We start from the raw sequence: 11,358 nt of genomic DNA, 5'->3' as shown, positions 1-11,358 counted from the left end.
GAAGCATGATTTAATCTCTCATCGATTCTAACTTCACTCAAAGTAAACTCACAAATAGCATGTATCACAAATAGTCTTCCTCCTTCATGCAAAAAGATAATAACAAAAAAGGGAAGAAGTTTTCAAAGCTATCTCCATGTCATGTTTTCCTTGAGATGTTTGTATAATTGATATCCTATCACTCACTGTTGGAAAATGACATGAACCTAGTTATGACATGAATAATTACAAGCACTTATGTTTAAAATTTGCTTATATCGTTCTCCGTTTTGTTGATAACAAAGGGTGAGAAATATATGAATTGATGCTATGATTGCCAAACTTGCATTATGCCATGTTTGCATCATGCGTTAAGATATCAAGAGCTTGTATCGTAATTTTACGCGTTGATATCTTACCATGTGATGAAATGCTACAATTGATAAACACTTGAAATGTTTGCGTTATGATATCAAAAGCTTACATCGTAATTTTTCATGTTGATATTAGCAAACTTGCATGATGATAAAACTTGATATTATGTTTTTCATGCAATGAGTTGAACCAATATCACACACAAACACTTGATTGTGATACTTCTCCTTTTTGTTGATGACAAAGGGGGAGAAGTATGTTGATGACATGACATGTGATGCATAAGTTTATGCATAAGTTTATGTTGACGTGTTGCAAGTATTCATGATGAATATTGCAATGACTTGAATTCAGTGTGAATTCAAGGTTCTATCAATATGGCATATTGATAGGGGGAGTTTGATTAAACTCCGGGAGTTAAGGTTAACTCCGTTTATGATGACATGTTGCTTAGATTTTTGAATCTAAGAGGTTCTATCAATATGGCATATTGATAGGGGGAGTTTGTTTAAACTCCGGGAGTTAAGTTTAACTCCGTCATCAAGTGGTTGTCATCATCAAAAAGGGGGAGATTGTTGAATCTCGTATTTTGATGATGAAACTACTTGATATATGTTTATGATTTAATCTGCGTTTTGAGTGACGCAGGATGCTTCGATCAGGATGAGACAATTAAAGCAGGAAAATCATGTTGTGCCGAAGGAACATGTCAGAAGATTGGACGTCGGGCCGGTGGATCGGTCGACGTATCGACAGAAGGCTTCGGGCCGTGGACTCAGGCATCGGGCCAAGAAGAGCGGGTATTGTGCCAAGGATATCGGAGTTGCGGAGTCAACTGGCCGATTGGGCAATAGGCTGCACGAGAGGACGATGCGCCGAAGAATCGGACGAAGCGTCGAGGGACCAATGACATGTCGGACAACTTGGTTAATTGCTTAGGATTAATTGTCTCGATTGAAGTTTTGTTTTAATTGTGCAGGATTAACTATGATAACGATGAAGACATAAAGCGAAACAAAGTGTCGGAGTCAAGCGCGAAGGATTTGTTGCGAGTTCGAGAGTTCGACGGAAGTCCGAAGATTCGTTGGGAGTTCGCGGAGCTCGCCGAGAAAGATCGGAGCTTGCCGAAGAAGCTCGTTGGAACTCGCTAAGAACAAATCGTGAAGTCTAGGAGCTTGCCGGGAGTCCGCAGAATGGTTTCCGAGAGTTCATCGGATTACCGCCGGAAGTTTGCCGGAAGCTCGCTAGAAGAAGTCTTGACTTGCGGACTTTGTAATAGCTTAGAAAATGTCTTTAAATTCATAGTTAGCACGTTAATTAGGGTTAGGATTAGGTGTTAATCCTATAACCCAAGTAGGGGCCAATTAGGCCCAAGTTCGGACTGGTTTGGACCAAGTTTGGAGCCAAACCAAGTGAGCTGGAATAGTGAAGAGGTGCCACCTCTCCAGCCTGGAGGTGCCACCGCCAGGGTTGAGAGGTGCAACCTCTCAAGCCTGGAGGTGCCACCGCCAGGGTTGGGAGGTGCAACCGCCCCAGCCAGGAGGTGCAACCGCCTGGGCTGTGGGGGTTGAGAGGTGCAACCGCCCCAGCCAGGAGGTGCAACCGCCAGGGCTGCACGGCTGGGAGGTGCAACCGCTCCAGCCAAGAGGTTTGTCACGCCCCAAAAATATCCATGATATTAAAAATTTTTTCATCATAACTAACCCAGGATCCAAACACACATTTGAGGTCACTAAGAAAACATTCAGATCAAAAATTTCACTTCTATAATCTACCAATTCATATCCCTGTGCAATTCATTAACATAGCACACATCACTCGATAATTCATACAATCTGAACTCGACTCATCAAAATAAAAACCACAATATAAATCCACAAGTGGGGAAAATCTATGCAGTCACCACAATCATCGATTTACCATAAGTTCATATCCTTACACAAATTTAATTTAACATACCAAAACCCTATACATGAGGGATCCTTTAACTTACACAAAATCCACAGGTTTAGATTCATAGTCACATTTCATTAGATACAAGGTAGCTTATACACAACTACATATATGCTAACAAAAGTTCTGCCCAACGTCTTCTAAACTTTCCGCTGCCTCAGCCCATTCTTAACATTTAAGCAAGAGTTTCGCTATCCTGAAAAATTTATCAACAAATGGGGTGAGCATAAAGAGCTCAGCAAGTGACTAACATATCCATATCAAAATAGTACAATTTCCAAAGAGATGCAGTTTCAAACACAAAGCAGAATATACGATTTCGTATACATAATATCATTAGGAGCAGAATCATAATTGTCCTTTTTAATCATACATATTTGGTTCCTGACAGATGGGGCATAGAGTAATTGGAGCATATCAGAAACAAAGGAAACATATCGGAGCTTATCAATGGCATATAAAATGTTCCAAATCACATCAACGACATATGGAACATTACGAAGCAAAATCAACAGTGAATGAAGCATTTCAGAGCATATCAAACTCATATGTCGTACCAAAGCTCAAACGTCATCCTTGACGTTGCAATCATATCATAACTATCCAGAGCACGAACAGAAATAACTCACCAAAACTCTGGATGTCATATCAAACATATAGAGGGTGTAGTGGGATCTCAGTCAGAATGTGATTCATCCATTTCTGAATGACCACCTGACAAAAGTCTCCCACGTCTGGGAGCTCCATCCACCCACGTCTAGGTGAAGTCAAAGGGGCCGGCAGAGCATCGCAGGCTCTAAGCAATATCCCACAAAGCGGGACCCCACAAAGCGGGCAAATAGCGCATATCAGAATATCCCACAAAGCGGGACCCCACAAAGCGGGCAAATCAGCGCATACCCTTTACCATTTCTGGCAAAGGTCCAGACAATCCCACACACCAGAGTACAAAAGGACAGTTTCAACAAATTGCAGCATATAACGGAAGCACACGCGGAACAACCAAACGTACATGTGCCTTTTCAAAAACAATGTGATGCAAGGAACAAATCTCTCACAAAATATTCATTTTAGGGAAAGAATTGAAAGCAAGAGTGTACAGGGATTCCAAGCAATCATAACCAGCTCAATTCCAATAAGAAGGTTAGGCAAATTCAAGTATCCAAAGGAAATGGAACAGAATACGCGAAATCGACCAAAGCTCGATTTCGAACAGAATTCCAGTGGCACATCAAACAAATATTTCAGAATAACAAATATGCTCCAATACCCATAAGAAGGCTATGGTTGAACCATATATCAGTCTATATTCGGATGGAACAGATTTCATATGAAACAGGTCTCCCAACACAGAGTTACCTCTGATTTGGTAACGTAAGGTCAAAATCACAATCACTGGTTTGCAGACTTTATAGGATCGGATTCAACAGACGATAGGGTGAGCAATTGAACTCCAAAATTTTCAAACTATATGTCAAAAGAGAGGATTTCAAGTCTAGTTTCAAATAAACTCAGTTTGGTACAAATCAGAATTTTCAACAGGGAGTTATAGGCGTTTTAGTTTCGAAAGGTCAGAAATCTTGAACTCTGTTTTACAGCGTCTATAGGCTCTTTTGAAACAAATTTTTGGGTAAGTATTCGGTGTCCAAAATCTACAAAATCGGTGTCAAAAGAAAGACATACGAGTCTAATTTCAAACAAAAATAGTTCCTGCCTGAATTCTCATTCTGTACTAAAACTTAGGACCGAAACAGTGCTTAGGGGTCAGTTTACCAAAAACTTTCAGAATCCATAGTTCTATGTCCAAAGAGGAACTTATCAGTTTCTAAATAAAAATCTTCCAATTTATTTTAAATCAACATGAAAACAGAGTCTAATACATATGTAGGAAGGGGTTAGAACACTTGCCTTTGCAAATTTTGACCCGAAGTAACAAGATTTAAGCAAAAACCCTAAAAGCCCCAAATTTTCTTTCTCTTCTCCTTCTTCTTCTTCTTCTTCTTCTTCTTCTTTTCTTTCCCTGATCACCCACGAGCTGCCTCCTCTGCTTCCTTAACAACGAAGGCAGAGAGGCTTAAGCGGTGGAATTTGTCATTTGGTGCATTTTGCAGTTTAGTCCTCGTTTTTATCATATTCACGATTAGGTCCTTAGGGTTTACATATAGGTCCTCAGATTCTTTCTTTTTCTTTTCTTTTTTTTTTTTTGAACAGATCTCCCAAATCTTAAAAATAAGTTACCTCTGATTCATACTCTATTTCTTTTGTCAATTAAAATAGATGCTTACATTATCACCAAAAAAATTATACGAACATTCGGAAATGAGGGGTGTTACACTCTCCCCCCCTTAAAAGAAAAATTTAGTCCTCTAAATTTATCGTACCTCTATTCGATGAAAAGACGAGGATACACCTTTTTCATTTCCTCTTCTAGCTCCCAAGTTGTCTCTTCTCCAGAATGATGTCTCCAATTTACTTGAACCAGTGGGATGACCCGATTCCTTAGGACTTTTTCTTTCTTATCAATAATCTGAATAGGCTCTTCCACATAGGATAAATCTTTATCGAATTCCACCAGCTCATACTTAATGAGGTGAGAAGGGTCATACATATACTTTCTAATCATCGAGACATGAAATATATCATGGACATGGCTCAATGCTGGTGGCAAGGCAATCCTGTAAGCGACAGAACCAACCCTCTCAAGAACCTCAAAAGGTCCAATAAATCTTGGGCTTAATTTTCCTTTCTTCCCAAACCTTATAATGCCTTTGGAAGGGGAGACTTTTAAGAATACAAAATCTCCGATTTCAAACTCAATATCTCGTCTTCTATTGTCAGCATAACTCTTTTGACGACCTTGAGCAGCTTTTAACCTTTTCCTTATAACTTGAATTTTCTCGGTAGTTTCTTGTACCAGGTCCGGTGCTAACAACTTTCTGTCCCCAACTTCCTCCCAACATATAGGTGTTATGCACTTTCGCCCATATAAAGCTTCATAAGGAGCCATCTGAATACTTGAATGATAACTATTGTTATACGTGAACTCAACAAGTGAAATATCCTTATCCCATTCGCCTTTCCAATCCATAACATAGGCTCTAAGCAAATCCTCAAGTGTTTGAATTGTTCTTTCTGACTGACCATCAGTCTGAGGATGATATGCAGTACTAAACTTAACTTTAGTGCCCATCGACTCCTGCAATCTTCTCCAGAATCTAGAGAGAAATCTAGAGTCTCTATCAGAGATGATCTCCTTTGGAACACCATGAAGTCTTACTATTTCACTGACATATAAATCTGCAAGTCTATCAAGCGAATAAGTCATATTAATCGGTAGGAAATGTGCAGATTTTGTTAACCTATCAATGATAACCCAAATAGCATCATGCTTCCTCGAGGTTCTGGGTAGTCCTGAAACAAAATCCATAGTAATACATTCCCATTTCCATTCAGGAATAACTAAAGGTTGCAACAACCCTCCAGGTCTTTGGTGTTCTACTTTGATTTGCTGACATGTTAAACATTTTGAAACATACATTGCAATTTCCTTCTTCATGCCTTCCCACCAATAATAACTTTGAAGATCTCTATACATCTTAGTGCTCCCAGGGTGTAGGGCGTACTTTGAAGTATGACCTTCATTTAGGATTTGATTCTTGATATCTAGTTCATTTGGTACACATACTCTCTCCCCAAATCTCAATAGGCCATCCTTTGAAATTTGAAATTGTGGCTTCAATCCCTTTTCTACTTCACTCCTCAAGTAGATTAAATGTGGATCTCGTAATTGTCCTTCCTTAATTTGTTGCATAAGATCAGACTGCACTTGAATGGAGGCCATCAGAATCATCGAGTCTTGCTCTTTCCTCAAAGCTTTCAAATCAAAATTTTCTTCTACTAGCTTCCATTGCTTCACGACCAGACTAGCCATAAAACTTGTAGATTTCCTACTAAGTGCATCAGCTACAACATTGGCCTTGCCTGGGTGATAACGGATGGCACAATCATAATCCTTCAGAAGTTCTATCCATCTTCGCTGCCTCATGTTCAACTCCTTCTGGGTGAAAATATATTTTAAACTCTTGTGATCAGTGAAAATTTCAAACTGTCGACCATACAAATAATGTCTCCAAATCTTTAGAGCAAAAATGATTGCTGCTAATTCCAAATCATGAGTTGGATAATTCAATTCATAACCTTTAAGTTGCCTAGAAGCATAAGCAATTACTCTCCCTTCCTGCATCAAAACACATCCTAGGCCCTTTCTTGAAGCATCAGTATAAACTACAAATCCCTCACTACCACTTGGAATAGTGAGAATAGGGGCACTAGTTAATCTTCTTTTTAACTCTTGAAAGCTTTGCTCACAATCATCGCCCCATACAAATTTCATATTCTTCTTAGTGAGTTTGGTGAGAGGTTGAGCAATTCGAGAAAATCCCTCCACAAATCTCCTGTAATAACCTGCCATGCCCAAGAAACTTCTAACTTCTGTTACATTTGTTGGTACTTCCCATTCAACTACAGCTTCTATTTTCCTTGGATCAACAGATATGCCCTTCCCTGAAATCACATGGCCTAAGAAAGCAACTTCATTCAACCAAAATTCACATTTGCTGAACTTCGCATACAACTTCTTTTCTCTTAGTATGGACAGCACATCTCTCAAGTGTTCCTCATGCTCCTGATTATTCTTTGAATACACCAATATGTCATCAATAAATACAATCACACAGATATCCAAGAGCGGTTGAAATATCCTATTCATTAGTTCCATAAAAGCTGCAGAGGCATTAGTCAAACCAAAAGGCATCACCAAGAATTCATAATGACCATATCGAGTTCTGAAAGCTGTTTTTGAAATATCCTCCTCCTTGATCTTTAACTGATAGTAACCTGACCTCAGGTCAATCTTAGAGAATACTTGTGCACCCTGCAGTTGATCAAACAAATCATCAATTCTAGGTATAGGATATTTGTTTTTGATGGTCACCTGATTCAACTGTCTATAATCAATACAAAGCCTCAATGTTCCATCCTTCTTCTTCACTAATAGTACCGGAGCACCCCATGGGGATACACTGGGTCGTATGAAACCCTTATCTAATAATTCTTGTATTTGCTTCTTTAATTCTTCTAGCTCAAGTGGTGCCATTCTGTAGGGAGGCTTAGATATTGGGGTTGTACTGGGGGCTAGATCAATAGCAAATTCACCCTCTCTATCTAGAGGTAAACCAGGCAAGTCATCTGGAAATACATCAGGGAATTCCTTGACCACTGAAATTTCATCTAGGTGGGTTTCCTGATTTGAATGCTCCTTTACACACACCATATAACAAAAACAACCTTTCTGCATAAGATGGTAAGCTTGAAGTGCGGATATTAAGCAAGGAGGCAAATCATGCTTAATGCCCTCAAAGAAAAATATAGGCTGATCTGGTATGCAGAAGGTAATTATTTTTTTGTAACAATCAATACTAGCGTGATGAGAAGATAACCAATCCATGCCGAGTATAATATCAAAGCCCTGGATCTCTAGAAGAATCAAATCAGCAAGGAATTCGTGGCCTCCAATAGAGATCAAACAAGATGGGTAGACCAAGTTTGTTGCCAATGAATCTCCAACAGCAGTTGTTACATATAACATATAATCCAGGGGTTTAGGTGGAATATCCAAGTGACAAGCAAAGTATTTTGAAACAAACGATAAGTTAGAGCCGGGATCAAACAAAACTTTTGCATTTCTTTTAGAAACATGAAGAATACCTTCCACCACTGATTTAGAAGCTCTAGAATCTTGTTCAGTGATAGCGTATACTCTAGCATGGGCTGAGGGTCTAGGAGACAGTGGCTCTCTTTTCCTGTTCAGTGGGCAATCTTTTATTTGATGACCTAGCTTTCCACAATTAAAACATGCTCCAGTCACCCGAAAACACCGACTTGTCTCATGATTTAACCCGCATTTTTCACATAACTGAGTCCTCCCCCATGGTTTCCTTTTCTCAAATCCAGATGTCTTAAACCTCTTGTTACTATCTTCGTATTCATTTACTCTCCTGCTTTTGCTAGTAAATTTGTCCCTTTGGTTCTTGCCAATGATTTCTTGAATTTCCTCCATGTCTCTTTCAATTTTCAAAGCTCTTTCTACCGTATCAGCATATGTTTGTAATTTTAAAGCTGACATTCGGCTTCTTATTGCCGGCCGTAATCCCCTTTCAAACCTTCTTGCCTTTCTAGATTCATCATCAGTCATATGTGTGGCAAACCTGGAAAGCTCAGTAAATTTCGATTCATACTTTGTAACCGTCATACTTCCCTGGATAAGATTCAAGAACTCCAATTCTTTTTGCTCTCTCATACATTCTGAAAAATATTTATCGTTAAACTTTTCTTGGAATAACTTCCATGTCATTGGCTCATGTTTGATTTCAGACATCCTCTTAATCATTCTCCACCAGTGTTCAGCTTCTCCCTCCAGCATAAAGGTGGCAAGAAAAACCTTTCGTTCATCAGAGTAATTTAAGGCATCAAATATTTTCTCTATCTGCATCATCCATCGTTCCGCCACCATTGGATCAGACTCACCACTGAAACTGGGAGGACTAAGCTTCTTAAACTGTCCAATTCCCAACCCCGTCTGGTTTGATGTCTCTGTCCCATCATTATTTCCTTGTTGGGCAGGTTGTTGTTGTTGTTGCATCACATGTGCCATAGTCTCCAAGGTCCGCATAATACCACTCAATTGATCAGCAGTAGATGCAACAGGAGAACCAGATGATCTCGTCATCCTCGCTTCCTAAAACATCAAAAGAACATTTTCTTTGATCAATCTCTAATGACAGTCAATAAACCTCAAATAAAGATAATATTCTTAGTGATTCTCAAATCATGCTCTGATACCACCTCTGTCACGCCCCAAAAATATCCATGATATTAAAAAAATTTTCATCATAACTAACCCAGGATCCAAACACACATTTGAGGTCACTAAGAAAACATTCAGATCAAAAATTTCACTTCTATAATCTACCAATTCATATCCCTGTGCAATTCATTAACATAGCACACATCACTCGATAATTCATACAATCTGAACTCGACTCATCAAAATAAAAACCACAATATAAATCCACAAGTGGGGAAAATCTATGCAGTCACCACAATCATCGATTTACCATAAGTTCATATCCTTACACAAATTTAATTTAACATACCAAAACCCTATACATGAGGGATCCTTTAACTTACACAAAATCCACAGGTTTAGATTCATAGTCACATTTCATTAGATACAAGGTAGCTTATACACAACTACATATATGCTAACAAAAGTTCTGCCCAACGTCTTCTAAACTTTCCGCTGCCTCAGCCCATTCTTAACATTTAAGCAAGAGTTTCGCTATCCTGAAAAATTTATCAACAAATGGGGTGAGCATAAAGAGCTCAGCAAGTGACTAACATATCCATATCAAAATAGTACAATTTCCAAAGAGATGCAGTTTCAAACACAAAGCAGAATATACGATTTCGTATACATAATATCATTAGGAGCAGAATCATAATTGTCCTTTTTAATCATACATATTTGGTTCCTGACAGATGGGGCATAGAGTAATTGGAGCATATCAGAAACAAAGGAAACATATCGGAGCTTATCAATGGCATATAAAATGTTCCAAATCACATCAACGACATATGGAACATTACGAAGCAAAATCAACAGTGAATGAAGCATTTCAGAGCATATCAAACTCATATGTCGTACCAAAGCTCAAACGTCATCCTTGACGTTGCAATCATATCATAACTATCCAGAGCACGAACAGAAATAACTCACCAAAACTCTGGATGTCATATCAAACATATAGAGGGTGTAGTGGGATCTCAGTCAGAATGTGATTCATCCATTTCTGAATGACCACCTGACAAAAGTCTCCCACGTCTGGGAGCTCCATCCACCCACGTCTAGGTGAAGTCAAAGGGGCCGGCAGAGCATCGCAGGCTCTAAGCAATATCCCACAAAGCGGGACCCCACAAAGCGGGCAAATAGCGCATATCAGAATATCCCACAAAGCGGGACCCCACAAAGCGGGCAAATCAGCGCATACCCTTTACCATTTCTGGCAAAGGTCCAGACAATCCCACACACCAGAGTACAAAAGGACAGTTTCAACAAATTGCAGCATATAACGGAAGCACACGCGGAACAACCAAACGTACATGTGCCTTTTCAAAAACAATGTGATGCAAGGAACAAATCTCTCACAAAATATTCATTTTAGGGAAAGAATTGAAAGCAAGAGTGTACAGGGATTCCAAGCAATCATAACCAGCTCAATTCCAATAAGAAGGTTAGGCAAATTCAAGTATCCAAAGGAAATGGAACAGAATACGCGAAATCGACCAAAGCTCGATTTCGAACAGAATTCCAGTGGCACATCAAACAAATATTTCAGAATAACAAATATGCTCCAATACCCATAAGAAGGCTATGGTTGAACCATATATCAGTCTATATTCGGATGGAACAGATTTCATATGAAACAGGTCTCCCAACACAGAGTTACCTCTGATTTGGTAACGTAAGGTCAAAATCACAATCACTGGTTTGCAGACTTTATAGGATCGGATTCAACAGACGATAGGGTGAGCAATTGAACTCCAAAATTTTCAAACTATATGTCAAAAGAGAGGATTTCAAGTCTAGTTTCAAATAAACTCAGTTTGGTACAAATCAGAATTTTCAACAGGGAGTTATAGGCGTTTTAGTTTCGAAAGGTCAGAAATCTTGAACTCTGTTTTACAGCGTCTATAGGCTCTTTTGAAACAAATTTTTGGGTAAGTATTCGGTGTCCAAAATCTACAAAATCGGTGTCAAAAGAAAGACATACGAGTCTAATTTCAAACAAAAATAGTTCCTGCCTGAATTCTCATTCTGTACTAAAACTTAGGACCGAAACAGTGCTTAGGGGTCAGTTTACCGAAAACTTTCAGAATCCATAGTTCTATGTCCAAAGAGGAACTTATCAGTTTCTAAATAAAAATCTTCCA

At 39.0% G+C, this 11,358-nt stretch overlaps 1 long non-coding RNA gene across 1 annotated transcript; it reads right to left on the bottom strand.

Annotated features, from left to right (window-relative positions):
* Positions 1 to 2,209: 2,209 nt before the first annotated feature.
* Positions 2,210 to 4,992, bottom strand: LOC135673878 (uncharacterized). Its single transcript, XR_010513480.1, has 2 exons — positions 4,216 to 4,992; positions 2,210 to 2,503 (listed from the first exon to the last, which is right to left on the bottom strand). It is a non-coding gene; the product is annotated as an uncharacterized LOC135673878 (long non-coding RNA).
* Positions 4,993 to 11,358: the final 6,366 nt, after the last annotated feature.

This window comes from Musa acuminata, chromosome BXJ1-5 (assembly GCF_036884655.1).
Source record: "Musa acuminata AAA Group cultivar baxijiao chromosome BXJ1-5, Cavendish_Baxijiao_AAA, whole genome shotgun sequence".
NCBI lineage: Eukaryota > Viridiplantae > Streptophyta > Magnoliopsida > Zingiberales > Musaceae > Musa > Musa acuminata.
The sequence above is the reverse complement of the archived record's forward strand: the minus strand, read 5'-3'. Positions and strand labels throughout refer to the sequence as shown.